Here is a 12,396-nt window from a genome sequence, read left to right on the forward strand (position 1 = left end):
GAAAATTAAAATGGTCACAGTCACACACAGAGAAAAAGAAGTCAGTCGACAATTCCTGGTAGTTCTGGTGACGCTCTATCTGTTAAGAAGTGCCCCCACAGAGTGGATACTGGGGTGTACCACTGAGGTCTTCCTTTCAGGACAGAGACTCTTATTATGCCCCTACCCCACCTTTGAGCGTTGACTGCTGAGAGCTCATAGGTATGTCCCTCTCAGGAATTGCCCCGAGCTGAAAAGAGCTGTTTCAGCCCATATTTGTCCTTTTCTCTATATCTATATACTTGTTCATGTGGGGTAAAAAGACCCCTTGACTCCATTCAGGACATCTCTACGGGGCCATTCTAGCTCCCGATATCCTCGTGAGCTCACCTGAAGTCTCTATTGTAATTACATCGCATCTCAACTTCCCTCTCAATCCAATCCAGCTTGGCTTATTTCCTTGCAAATTTCCTTCTAAGAGCAATATACTTCCTGCACACAAACCTTTATCTCAGAAACTTCCTCCAGGGACCTGAACTTAAGAAACCTTGCAACATTATTTCCAACCTCACTAATGGGATATTGGCTTTTAGCCATAATCTCAGATTGGCATCTGTAAGAATCTGAAATGTCTTCCTGGACAATAACCCAAAGGTATACAAATTAAAGTAAAAGTCCCTCTACAAAGGTAAATTTCCATACAATTTTCAAAAACTCTGATATGAAAATAAATCTGATTCTACCTGCATTAAGAAAGTATTAGAAAACGCATGCTACACTCTAGCCTAGGGCACAGAGTAATCCTGCAAGCCATAATATTTTCTCCCTTGGAGCCACCACCATTAGCAAATGTCATCATAATCCATTGCAGACTCATGGAGAGATTATGACTCGGGCCAACCTGAGGAGTTGAAAAAACTGGAATTTATAATGATAATGAAAACCAGCCTGGTGAGAATGAAAATAGCAAAAAGTTTACTAAAGTTCCAGGGACAAATAGAATTTGAACCACACAAGGCACTAGAGACAGAACAATATGAAGAAATGTCTTAGCTCTACTCATCTGGGCTGAGTCACCAAATCTCTTTACCAACAGGAATTTGATTTTGGGGCAAGGGTTAAAGGATAAAGAGGCAAGCTGAAGGCAGAACTTGACCTTTTAATTTTAAGGATCCAAGTATCTTCATACACACCAAACCCTAATTGGTTATAATTTTGACGTGCAAAACTATAATTGTCAAAACTGTTTGTCCAGGACTCAATATGTCAGGAACTATGCTAAACACTTTCCATGGATTCATCACTTATTTCTCACAGGACTCTATGATTTGGATTATCTTATTGTTCTTATTTTGCAGAGAGAGTAAATGAAGTAGAGGAAGGTAGAACAATTTGCTCAGGTCTTACTTCACACCCCCCACCCCAGCTCCCTTTGATAATGACAGAACTTGGAGTTGGATCTTGGGGCAGCCAGGCTCCTAAGATCTTCCTCTCAATCCCCACATTTTACTCACTCAGAAATACCTCTCTCTAATCCTTTTTCTCTGCACTATTTTTATCTTCTTTTCACCTGGCTTCTACACACAATCACTTACTGGTTTATCTTCTTCTTTCTTTCTCCTTTCCATCCATCTTAGGGTTTGAGAGAGTATATACAGAAAGTCCCCTTTTTCCCCACCAAGTTAGAAACGCAGTAAACAAGAAATATATCCACAAGTCAGATGGAGATGACTACATCAGCTTTGTTCCTAATAAAACCTAGAACGTAAAACAAGGCTTAGGCCTGGGGGCAATTAGGTTGACAATAATCTTCTAAATTGCATTTATGCTCAAAATTGCAGGGTAAATGGCGAGAGGCAGTCTTTCCTGATAATATCTTCCCAAAGCAGACATCAGATAAATATTGTCCCTTCTTGGCCAGGCGTGGTAATCACCCCTGTAATCCCAGCTCTTTTGGAGGCCGAGGCAGACAGATCACCTGAGGTCAGGAGTTCAAGACCAGCCTGGCCAAAATGGTGAAAACACGTCTTTACTAAAAATACACACACACACACACACACACACACAATTAGCTGGGTGTGGTGGTGCACACCTGTAGTCCAAGCTACTCAGGAGGTTAAGGTGGGAGGAACACTTGAACCGCAAGGTAGAGGTTGCAGTGAGCCAAGATCATGCCATTGCACTTCAGCATGGATAACTGAGCAAGACTCCATCTCAAAAAAAAAAAAAAAAAAAGCAGTGAAATTAGTTTTGCAAGGGCATACACATAAATACAAGGCAGTTTGTACTAAGTGCCAGATAAGAGACAAGAGGCAAGATGTGCTGTGTCTGGAGCAAGTAACCCCAGGGGCCTCTGTGATCAGGGAGCACTCCTTTGTGCTCAAATAATGGGTCTTTAAATCATGAGTGAAAGTTATTTTGGGCGAAGAGGAGGCCAGATGTCAGGTGCATTCTGATCTCTCATATGTGTCTCTCAGTGTCTCTTCATTTCTCTCTGTCTTTCTCTGACCCCTGTGTCTCTTTATCTCTCCACCTGTCTCTATATCTCTCTCCCCCTCTGTCTCCATTTTCTCTGTCTCTGTGTCTCTTTCTCTGTGTGTCTCTCTCTCCCTCTATATATCTCTCAACTTCTCTGTGTCACTCTCTGTCTCCCTCCAATCCTCTGACTTCCTTTCACTCTCTCTGTCTCTCTCTCTCTCTCTCTGCTTCTGTCCACCCCCCTCTCTGAATAGCCATCTTTCTCTGTACCTCTTTGTATCCCTCTCTATTGCTGTGTCTCTTTCTGCATCTCTGCTCTCATTTCTGTCCCTGTCTCTGAATCTCTTTTTATTTCTGTGTGTGTTCATGTGATTCCCTCCATCACCCTCTCTGTCTCTCTCCTCCTCTCTGTGTGATTCTCTGTCTGGTCTCTCTGTCTGGGTCATTTCCCATTTCTATATTTTGATCTCTGTCTCTCTGTGTCTCTTCACCTCCATCCCCCATCAGAGAGAAGGAACGCCTGTGGCAAAGGCTCCAGCATCTCTCTTCCATGGCCCCTCGGTGCTGTGTGGCCTGTAGCAAGATCTTTGGCCGATTGTCTCGGCGGTATCCATGCAGGTAAAGGGAAGGGCACAGAATCCTCCCTCTGGGACAGCCCAGTTTCTACCAGCTCACAACTCCCACTCACCCCAGGGAATGGAGAGACAAAGGAACTGGGTGTTTATAAAAGGCCACTTACAGCTGACTACTCATTCTACCACATCTGGCTTCCAACACTAAGCAGAGCCACGAAGGAGAAGAGCAGAAGGGTCAGATAAGGAGTGGGATCGGGGGGTCAAGATTGGGTCCCCCTCCAAGGGCCGACAGAAATGGGCCTCTCGTCTAGAAGGGAGTGTCTGAACAGTGGCAGCTGCTCCCTGTCCTTCCTCTGTGAGCACGGTGCTAGGACCGGCCTCAGGAGAGAGGGAAGTGAGCCACCAGGAGAAGCTGCCATGTGGAGGTGGAGGCTCTGGAGGGGTCGGGCATCAGGACACCCTTCAGGGAAGGGCATGCCTCCCAAGACAGACCAAGGACCATTCCGCTGAGAGATGAGAAATAAATGTCTCAGGTGGCCCTGAAGAGGCTGGAACTCCATGACCCCAGCGCCCACCTGGGGAAGTGCCATCTGCAGAAGCCACCCCAGTCTTCCTTGCCTCTGCCTTCCAGGCTCTGCGGAGGCCTGCTCTGCCATGCTTGCTCTGCAGATTACAAGAAGAGAGACCGCTGCTGCCCACCCTGCGCCCAGGGAGGAGAAGTCCAGGTCGCCTGACCAAGACCAAGACCAGCTCACGACCCGCCTCCCACCCTCCTTCCCACTCCACCCAGTCCACTCCCTGCCCCCAGCTCTTCCCAGCCCTCTTGTTTGTCCACTCCTAATTCTAGACACTGGAGATCTAAGGCACCTGCACTTCTGTGAGCAGAGAAGGGTGTGGGGGGTGGTTCCAGCCCTGCAGCTACCACAAGGAGCCAGGTGACTTTGGCAAAGCCCTCAGTGCTCAGGGCTTCTCTAACGTTAGGAGTCAGGCCCCACCCTCTCTAAAGTCCCTCTGGGCTCAGCACATCCGTGACTGTAGATGAGACCCCAGCAGCCCTGACGTTTCTCCTCCTCGCTCCCCACTCACCAAGGGGCAGTGCCCACCCTTCCTGATTCACAAGAAGTGATGCCCGCACTGTCTTGGGTTCTTCAGTAGCTTCCTGTCTGGAGTCAGCTTCAAGGATCTGTGTTTGTGTCATTGTTTTTCTTTTTATGTTTAACAGCTTCACTGAAGTACTATTGACATGTAATAAACATCACAGAGTGTACAATTTGATGAGTTTGGATTGTAATCAACACCAGTGAAACCATCTTCATAAACGTATCCATCCACCCCAAAGTTTCCTCGTGCCCCTCTGTGGCCTCCCTCCCTTCCCTTCTCTCCAGACCTAGGCAAATACAGATCTGCTCTCAGTCACCACAGGCTAATGTGCGTTTTCTGGCATTTATGTAAGTGAAATCATGCAGTACACCCTCTTCATTGCCTGCCTTCTTCTGCTCAGCCTAACGATGTCGAGATCTGTGCCTGCTGCTGCATATATCAACAACATATTTTATTGCTGAGTGGTATTCCACTGCATGCACATGCCTGCATTCACCTGTGGCCGGACATTTGAGCTGTTTCCAACTTCAGGCTATTACAAATAAGACTCCCATGAGCCTCTGCTGACCTATACTTGTTTCTCTTAGGTTTCTCCTGTGTAGACATACACGTATTTCTTTTAGGTAAATACCTAGGAATGACATGGGTGGGTCATTATGTTTAACTTTTAAGAAACTGCCAAACTATTGCCCAAAGAGGTGGTACACTGGCCCTTCCCACCAGCAGTGTGTGAGTTTCTGTTACCCCCACCCCATTCCCACCAGGACACCTGGGTTTGGAGGGCAGGGCAGAGGCTCAGGTACAGAACTTGGGCCCCTCTGTCCTTCCCTGCCAACCACCATAGTTCTTGATGGATCCCAAGCTGAGAGCATCTGGAGGGAGGGGCTGAGTCTAGGTGACTCTGTGCAGTGTTCATTGGCCAGACTTTGATAAGGACCACTGATGTGAACTATGCAGTACTGTGGCATGAGATCATATCCCCTGAACTGTTCAAGAAGACTTATGCAAGGTGTATGTCCTTCACTAGGCACCTGATTGTGGTGCTTCTGAGAACACTGTTTCGGAAGAAGTGCCGCCCACACTCTATGATAAGATGATTAGCTGCCCTACGCAGGTTCTAAGACACATTTTGTGGCCTAACAGGGATTCACACAGCTCTTATCTACTCTGCCTTGCAGGCACTGCCAGAGCCTCCACAGCAGTTGGGCAATCCCGCGGCTCTGACCAGAGCTCTGGACGGCTTTTTGGGGTTAGGCCGCCCAGATTGCATCCCATTACCTTCACATAGAGCAAGAGTTTTGCAACAGTGGTTTCTGCCCTGGAGAGCTGGTGAGAACTTCTGCTTAGCAAACACAATAACAGGGTGAGGGGAGAAAGCGGGGGGAGGGGGTTCCTAGAGCAATCAGGGCAATAGAATTGCCACTACCCTCAAGGGCAGCAGTCCCTTTCTGGAAATCAGGCTCACTCACTTATCTTTACTAGGGCAGAGTTCTTACTGTAGCAGAAGTCATATTCTAGCAGGAACTCCAGCACAAAGTTCAGACCTTCCTAATGAATTGATTGGGTGTTCTCGGGGTGGGGAGGGGGACAGCTGAGGCCCATTTCACAGAGCAAGGAGACTGCTCCGGGAAGAGAACTCTCATCAGATGGGAATCAGGGGCCAGGAATGGGGAAGCTGGACCTTCTCCCACTGTTTGGGGAAAAGAAGGGCAATGCTGAAGACCAACATCCAGCTCAACACTGCCCCTAATGAGTCTGCACCAAGTCCAGTGGAGAGCAAAAGAGCTCCAAAAAGAAATCAGAAAAGTTTGTTAGACTTTGGGGACTCTCAAGCAGAGAGATCCATGAAGACCACCAGAGACCTCCCAGAGCCTAGCACCGTAAGTTCACCCGTCCTTCCTCAGTGGTGACTCCAGGGTGCATGTCCAGCAACTGCAAAGCCCAGAGAAGCATGTGGGAGACACCCCCAACAGACTTCCCCAAGACCCCGAGGAGCTCATCACAGGGCTGAAGCATGAGCACATGGGCCCTGGGCCAGTGCCATCCAGGTGGTTGCTATTGATGTGACTTCATCTGTATTCACAGGCTGAGGATGCCCTGGGTAATTGGGGCAACATAATTACTTTTTTAAATTAAACGTCACTGGGATGCTCCAAAGTACATCAGTTTCCCCTACCTGTCAATTTATTCAGTGCTCAACAAAAATGTGTTAAGCATCTATGATATGATTGGTTTGGAGATACAAAGATAAAAATACATGTGAAATCACTGCTTTCGAGAACCTCAGCATGGGAGAAGCAGCAGCCAAATGGTTGATCAATTATAAACCCTTGGCTACACTTTCAAGGCAAAGGGAGAGTTGGCCAAACCGAAAGAGTGGAAAAGACCATCCCAGGGAAAAGGGAAACACACGCCAAGACTCCAGGGGAAACCAGAACAGCAACTTGGGGGTTGAGGGGACTGTAAGTGGTTCCCTGTGGCCAGAGTCAAGGGTTCTGTGTTCGGGGTGGGGGGAGCCTGAGGTGACAGGGTTGGAGAAGTAACAGGAGTGACATGGAGGGTGCCAAGTGACCAGCTCAGGAGTCTGACTTTACTTGAGTGTACCCAGGTTCCTTGATGAATTTTAAGATGAAAAGAAAGTGTACATATCCCCTGTACTGTTAGGAAGCTCGTTCTGGCAGTAGACTGGAGGGTGGATTGAAGGGGGAACTATTTGAGGCAGAGAACACTTAGGGGAGGAGGGGGAGGGAGAAAGGAGGAAGAAGAGGATGAGGAACAGCTGACAGAGCCAAGCAACGTTCTAAGTGTGTATCGATATAGACTCATTTAATCCACATAACAACCCCATGTAGGAGCTGCTCTCCCTATACCCACTTCACAGATAATGAAACTGAGACCCAGTTAGACCAAATCGCTTGACCAAAGTCCAGGGCCAGGTAGATGGATCCTAACTCACACAGCCCAGTCTAGAACCCACAACTATTACTTAACCATTGCCTTAGGTGAGGTGAGAAAGAATAAAGTGTTGCCTAACACTGTCAGTGAAGACGGTGAGGAGGAGACAGTCAGGAGTGATGTTAAGGAGGGGAAGAGTGAGGGGCAGGTACGTTTCTGGTTTGGCAGATGATTGAACAAGGAACCACTCCGGAGAAAGATGTGTCAGGAAAGACAACAAGATCCGTTTTCTACATGTTGAATTTGCAACATCTGTGGGCTCTCAGGGAGACTTCAGGAGGTAATTGCGTGTCATAGTTTGGAGTTAGGGGAGACATTGATTGGGAGCAGTAGGTATGGGAGACCCTGGCAAGTACTGGATGGCAGCTGAAGCCATGAAAACCAGTGGACTCACCAAGAAAGCAGGTAGAGTGAGAAGAGAAGAAAACAGAGGTAGAATCCTCAGGAACCTCAATATTTGAGGAATAAATTAAGAAATAGAGCAACAAGCTTTGCGCAGTGGCAGTATCGTAGCCAATGAGGTTTATCCGAGGTGCGATTATTGCTAATTGAAAACCTTTCCCGATACCCTGCCATGACGACTTGCAATACAGTCGGCCCTGGCAAATTTTGACAGTCTCCACGAAGACTGATTTGGAAAAAAAAAAAAAAAAAGAAATAGAGCAACAAACAAGACCAAGAGAGATCAAAGGAAATAGAGGAGAGTGGATCAGTGGGATTTAATGATATAGAGATTAAGTTAGACCTGGACAATAACTTTCCACCATAAATAAAGTTGAAAAGCATATAGCAGACAAGAAGAAAATGTCTTAACATAATTGACAAATATTCAAAACAATATGCCCAAATTATATAAAAAGCTCATATAAACCAATAACAAAATAACAATTCAAGACTGGGAGTGATGGCTCATGCCTGTAATCCTCAGCACTTTGGGAGGTCAAGGCGGGTGGCCAGGGGTTCGAGACCAGCCTGGCCAACATGGCGTGAAACCCCATCTCTATTAAAATTACAAAAATTAGCCAGGAGTGGTAGTGAACACCTGTAGTCCCAGCTACTCAGGAGGCTGAGGTATGAGAGTGGCTTGAACTTGGGAGGCAGAGGTTGCAGTCAGCCAAGGTAGCATTCCAGCCTGAGCACGTAATCCCAGCACTTTGAGAGGCAGAGGCAAGAGAAACGCTTGAGGCCAAAAAAAAAAATAACAAAATAACAATCCAAAGCAAAAGGGAAACAGATAAGAATAATTAATTCAGCTGGGCACAGTGTCTCACACCTGTAATCTCAGATATACAGGAGGCTAAGATGGCAGGATCACTCGAGGCAAGATATATACATATCTATGATACAGTAGAGATGTATTTTTTATTATGAAATGAAGGAAGGAAAACATGTTTGTATTTGCATAGGGAGAATTCTGGGAAAATGTACACACCAAGTTGTAGACAGTAGTTACCTGAGGAAAAGACATGGGTGAAAGAGGAATGGAAGGGAGACTTTCCAGCTGTGTTTCCGTGCTTTCGTATTGCTTGTATTCTTTACAATATGCATGCTTTATTTTTGTCGTATTAAAATGGTTTTGTGTGTTTGTGTATTTCTTTTATATTTCAATAGTTTTGGGGTACAGGCGGTTTTTTGTTACATGGATAAGTTCTTTAGAAGTGATTTCTGAGATTTTAATGCCCCGTCACCCAAGCAGTGTACATTACAACCAATATGTAATCTTTTATCCCTCCCTGCCCTCCCAACCTTCTTCCCTGCATCCCCAAAGTCTATTATAACATTCTTGGGTCTTTGCACCCTCATAGCTTAACTCCCACTTATAACTGAGAACATACGACATTTTGTTTTCCATTCCTGAGTTGCTTCACTTAGAATAATGGCCTCAGCTCCACCCAAGTTGCTGCAAAAGACATTATTTTGTTCCTTTTTATGGCTGAGTAGTATTGTATGGTGCATATAAACCATGTTTTCTTTATCCACTCATTGGCTGATGGGCATTTAGGTCAGTTCCATATTTTTGCAATTGTGAATTGTGCTGCTATAAACCTAGGTGTTCCTGTGTCTTTTTCATATAATGACTTCTTTTCCCTTGGGTAGATACCCAGTAGTGGGATTGCCGGATCGAATGGTAGTTCCACTTCAAGTCCTTTAAGGGATCTCCACACTGTTTTCCACAGTGGTTGTACTTTGCATTCTCACCATCAGTGTAAAAGTGGTCTCTTTTCACCACATCTACACCAACATCTATTTTTTTTTTTTTAACTTTTTAATTATGGTCATTCTTGCAGGAGTAGGGTGGCATCTCACTGCAGTTTTAATTTGCATTTCCCTGATGATTAGTGATGTTGAGTGTTTTTCTCATGCTTGTTGGCTGTTTGCATAACTTCTTTTTTTTTTTTTAGAGGGAGTTTCGCTCCTGTTACCCAGACTGGAGTGCAATGGCGCGATCTCGGCTCACCGCAACCTCCGCCTCCTGGGTTCAGGCAATTCTCCTGCCTCAGCCTCCTGAGTAGCTGGGATTACAGGCACGCACCACCATGCCCAGCTAATTTTTTGTAGTTTTAGTAGAGACGGGGTTTCACCGTGTTGACCAGGATGGTCTTGATCTCTTGACCTCGTGATCCACCCGCCTCGGCCTCCCAAAGTGCTGGGATTACAGGCGTGAGCCACCACGCCCGGCTGTTTGCATAACTTCTTTGGAGAAATGTTTATTCATGTCCTTTGCCCACATTTTGATGGGATTATTTGGTTTCTTCTTGCTGATTTATTTGAGTTCCTTGTAGATTCTAGATACTAGATTCTAGTCCTTTGTCAGATGCTTATTTTGCTGATTTGTTTTGAGTTCCTTGACTCTGGGTACTAGTCCTTTGTCGGATACATAGTTTGCAAATATATTCTCCCACTCTGTGGGTTGTCTGTTTACTATGTTGGTTATTTCTTTTGCTATGCAGGAGCCTTTTAGTTTAATTAGGTCCCATTTATTTATTTTTGTTTTTGTTGCATTTGCTTTCGGGATCTTAGTCATGAATTCTTTTCCTACGCCAATATCCAGAAGAGATTTTCCAAAGTTATCTTCTAGAATGTTTATGATTTCAGGTCTTAGATTTAAAGTATTTGATTCATCTTGAGTTGATTTTTGTATAAGGTGGGAGATGGGGATCCAGTTCCATTCTTCTACATGTGGTTTCCCAGAACCGTTTATTGAAATGTCCTTTACCCAATTTATGTTTTTGTTTGTTTTATCAAAGTTCAGATAGCTGTATTTGGTTTTATTTCTGGGTTCTCTATTCCATTCCCTTGGTCTACATGCCTATTTTTATACCAGTACCATGCTGTTTTGGTAATTATAGCCTTGTAGTATAATTTGTAGCCAGGTGATGTCTTCAGATTTGTTTTTTGCTTAGTTTTGCTTTGGCTTTGCAGCTCTTTTTTGGTTCATATGAATTTCAGGATTGTTTTTCTAGTTCTGTGAAGAAAGATGATGGTATTTTGATGGGAATGTCATTGAATCTGCAGATTGCTTTGGGCAGTATGGTCATTTTCACAATATTGATTTTTCCACCCATGAACATGGGATGTGTTTCCATTTGTTTGTGTCATCCATGATTTTTCAGTGGTGTTTAGTAGTTTTCTTTGTAGAGAGGTTACACCTCCTTGGTTAAGCATATCCCTAGGCATTTTATTTTATTTTTTGCAGCTGCTATGAAGCGATCGAGCTCTTGATTTGATTCTCAGCTTGGTCGTTGTTGTTAGATAGCAGTGCTACTGATTTGTGTACATTCATTTTGTAACCTGAGACTTTAGTGAATTCATTTATCAGATCTAGGAGCTTTCTGGATGAATCATTAGGGTTTTCTAGGTATACAATCATATCATCAGTGAACAGTGAAAGTTTGACTTCCTCTTTTCCAGTTTGGATGCCCTTTTATTTCTTTCTCTTGTCTGATTGCTCTGGCTGGGACTTCCAGTAGTATGTTGAATAAGGGTGATGAAAGTGGCCATCTTTGTCTTATTCTGGTTCTCAGGGGAATGCTTTCAACTTCTCCCCATTCGGCATGATGTTGGCTGTGGGTTTGTCATATATGGTTTATTACTTTGAGCTAAGTCCCTTCAATGCCTATTTTGTTGAAGGTGTTTGATTTTATTAAACGTTTTGTGTCTACTGAGATGATTATATGGTTTTCCTTTTTAATTCTATCTATGTGATGTATCGTATTTACTGACTTGTGTATGTTAAACCATCCCTGCATCCCTGGGATGAAACCCACTTGATCATGATGTATTATATTTTTGATGTGCTGCTGGATTCCATTAGCTAGTATTTTATTGAGGATTTTTATGTCTATGTTCATCAGGTTCTATGGTTTTCATTTTTTGTTATGTCCTTTCCTGGTTTTGTTATTAGGGTGACACCGGCTTCATAGAATGATTTAGGGTGGATTCCCTCTTCATCTTTTGGAATAGTTTCAGTAGGATTGGTACCAATTCTTCTTTGAGTATCTGGTAGAAATCATCTGTGAATCCATCTTGTCTTGGACTTTTTGGAGTTGGCAATTTTTTATTACTGATTCAATCTCACTGCTTATTATTGGTCTGATCAGGGTTTCTATTTTTCCCTGACTTAATCTAGGAGGATTGTATGTTTCCAAGAATCTAACCATTTCCTCCAGATTTTTCTAGTTTGTGCACATAAAGGCGTTCATAGTAGCCTTGAATGTTTTTTTGTATTTCTGTGTTATCAGTTGTAATATCTCCAGTTTCATTTCTAATTGAGCTTATCTGGATCTTCTCTCTTCTTTTCTTGATTAACCTCGCTAATGGTCTATCAATTCTGTTTACCTTTTCAAAGAACCAGCTTTTTGTTTCATTTATCTTTTATAATGTTTTTGTTTGTTTCCATTTCATTTGGTTCTTCTCTGATCTTCATTATTTCTTTTCTTCTGCTGGATGTAGGTTGAGTTTGTTCTTGTTTCTCCAGTTTCTTGAGGTGTGACATTAGGTTGTCAATTTGTTCTCGTGCAGGCTTTTTGATGTAAGCATTTAATGCTATGAACTTTCTCCTCTTAGCACTGCTTTTGCTGTATCCCAGGGGTTTTGATAAATTGTATCACTATTATCATTCATACCAAAGAATTTTTTAATTTCCATCTTGATTTCATTGCTAACCCAAAAATCTTTCAAGAGCAGATTATTTAATTCCCATGTATTTGTATAGTTTTGAGAGTTCCTTTTAGAGTTAATTTCCAGTTTTATTCCACTGTGGTGTGAGAAGATACTTGCTATTTTTATTTTCTTAAATTTATTGAGA

The 12,396-nt window shown here is 43.8% G+C and overlaps 1 long non-coding RNA gene and 1 other non-coding gene across 2 annotated transcripts; both read left to right on the forward strand.

Moving 5' to 3' along the window:
* The first annotated feature begins 2,959 nt into the window (after nucleotides 1-2,959).
* On the forward strand, nucleotides 2,960-4,299 carry LOC108309041. The gene is made up of 2 exons (XR_001827162.2): nucleotides 2,960-3,075; nucleotides 3,664-4,299. It is a non-coding gene; the product is annotated as an uncharacterized LOC108309041 (long non-coding RNA).
* A 3,276-nt stretch (nucleotides 4,300-7,575) lies between these two features.
* Nucleotides 7,576-7,716, forward strand: LOC119472259. Its single transcript, XR_005201376.1, has one exon. It is a non-coding gene; the product is annotated as a U4 spliceosomal RNA (small nuclear RNA).
* Nucleotides 7,717-12,396: the final 4,680 nt, after the last annotated feature.

Source organism: Cebus imitator, unplaced genomic scaffold (assembly GCF_001604975.1).
Source record: "Cebus imitator isolate Cc_AM_T3 unplaced genomic scaffold, Cebus_imitator-1.0 Scaffold91, whole genome shotgun sequence".
NCBI lineage: Eukaryota > Metazoa > Chordata > Mammalia > Primates > Cebidae > Cebus > Cebus imitator.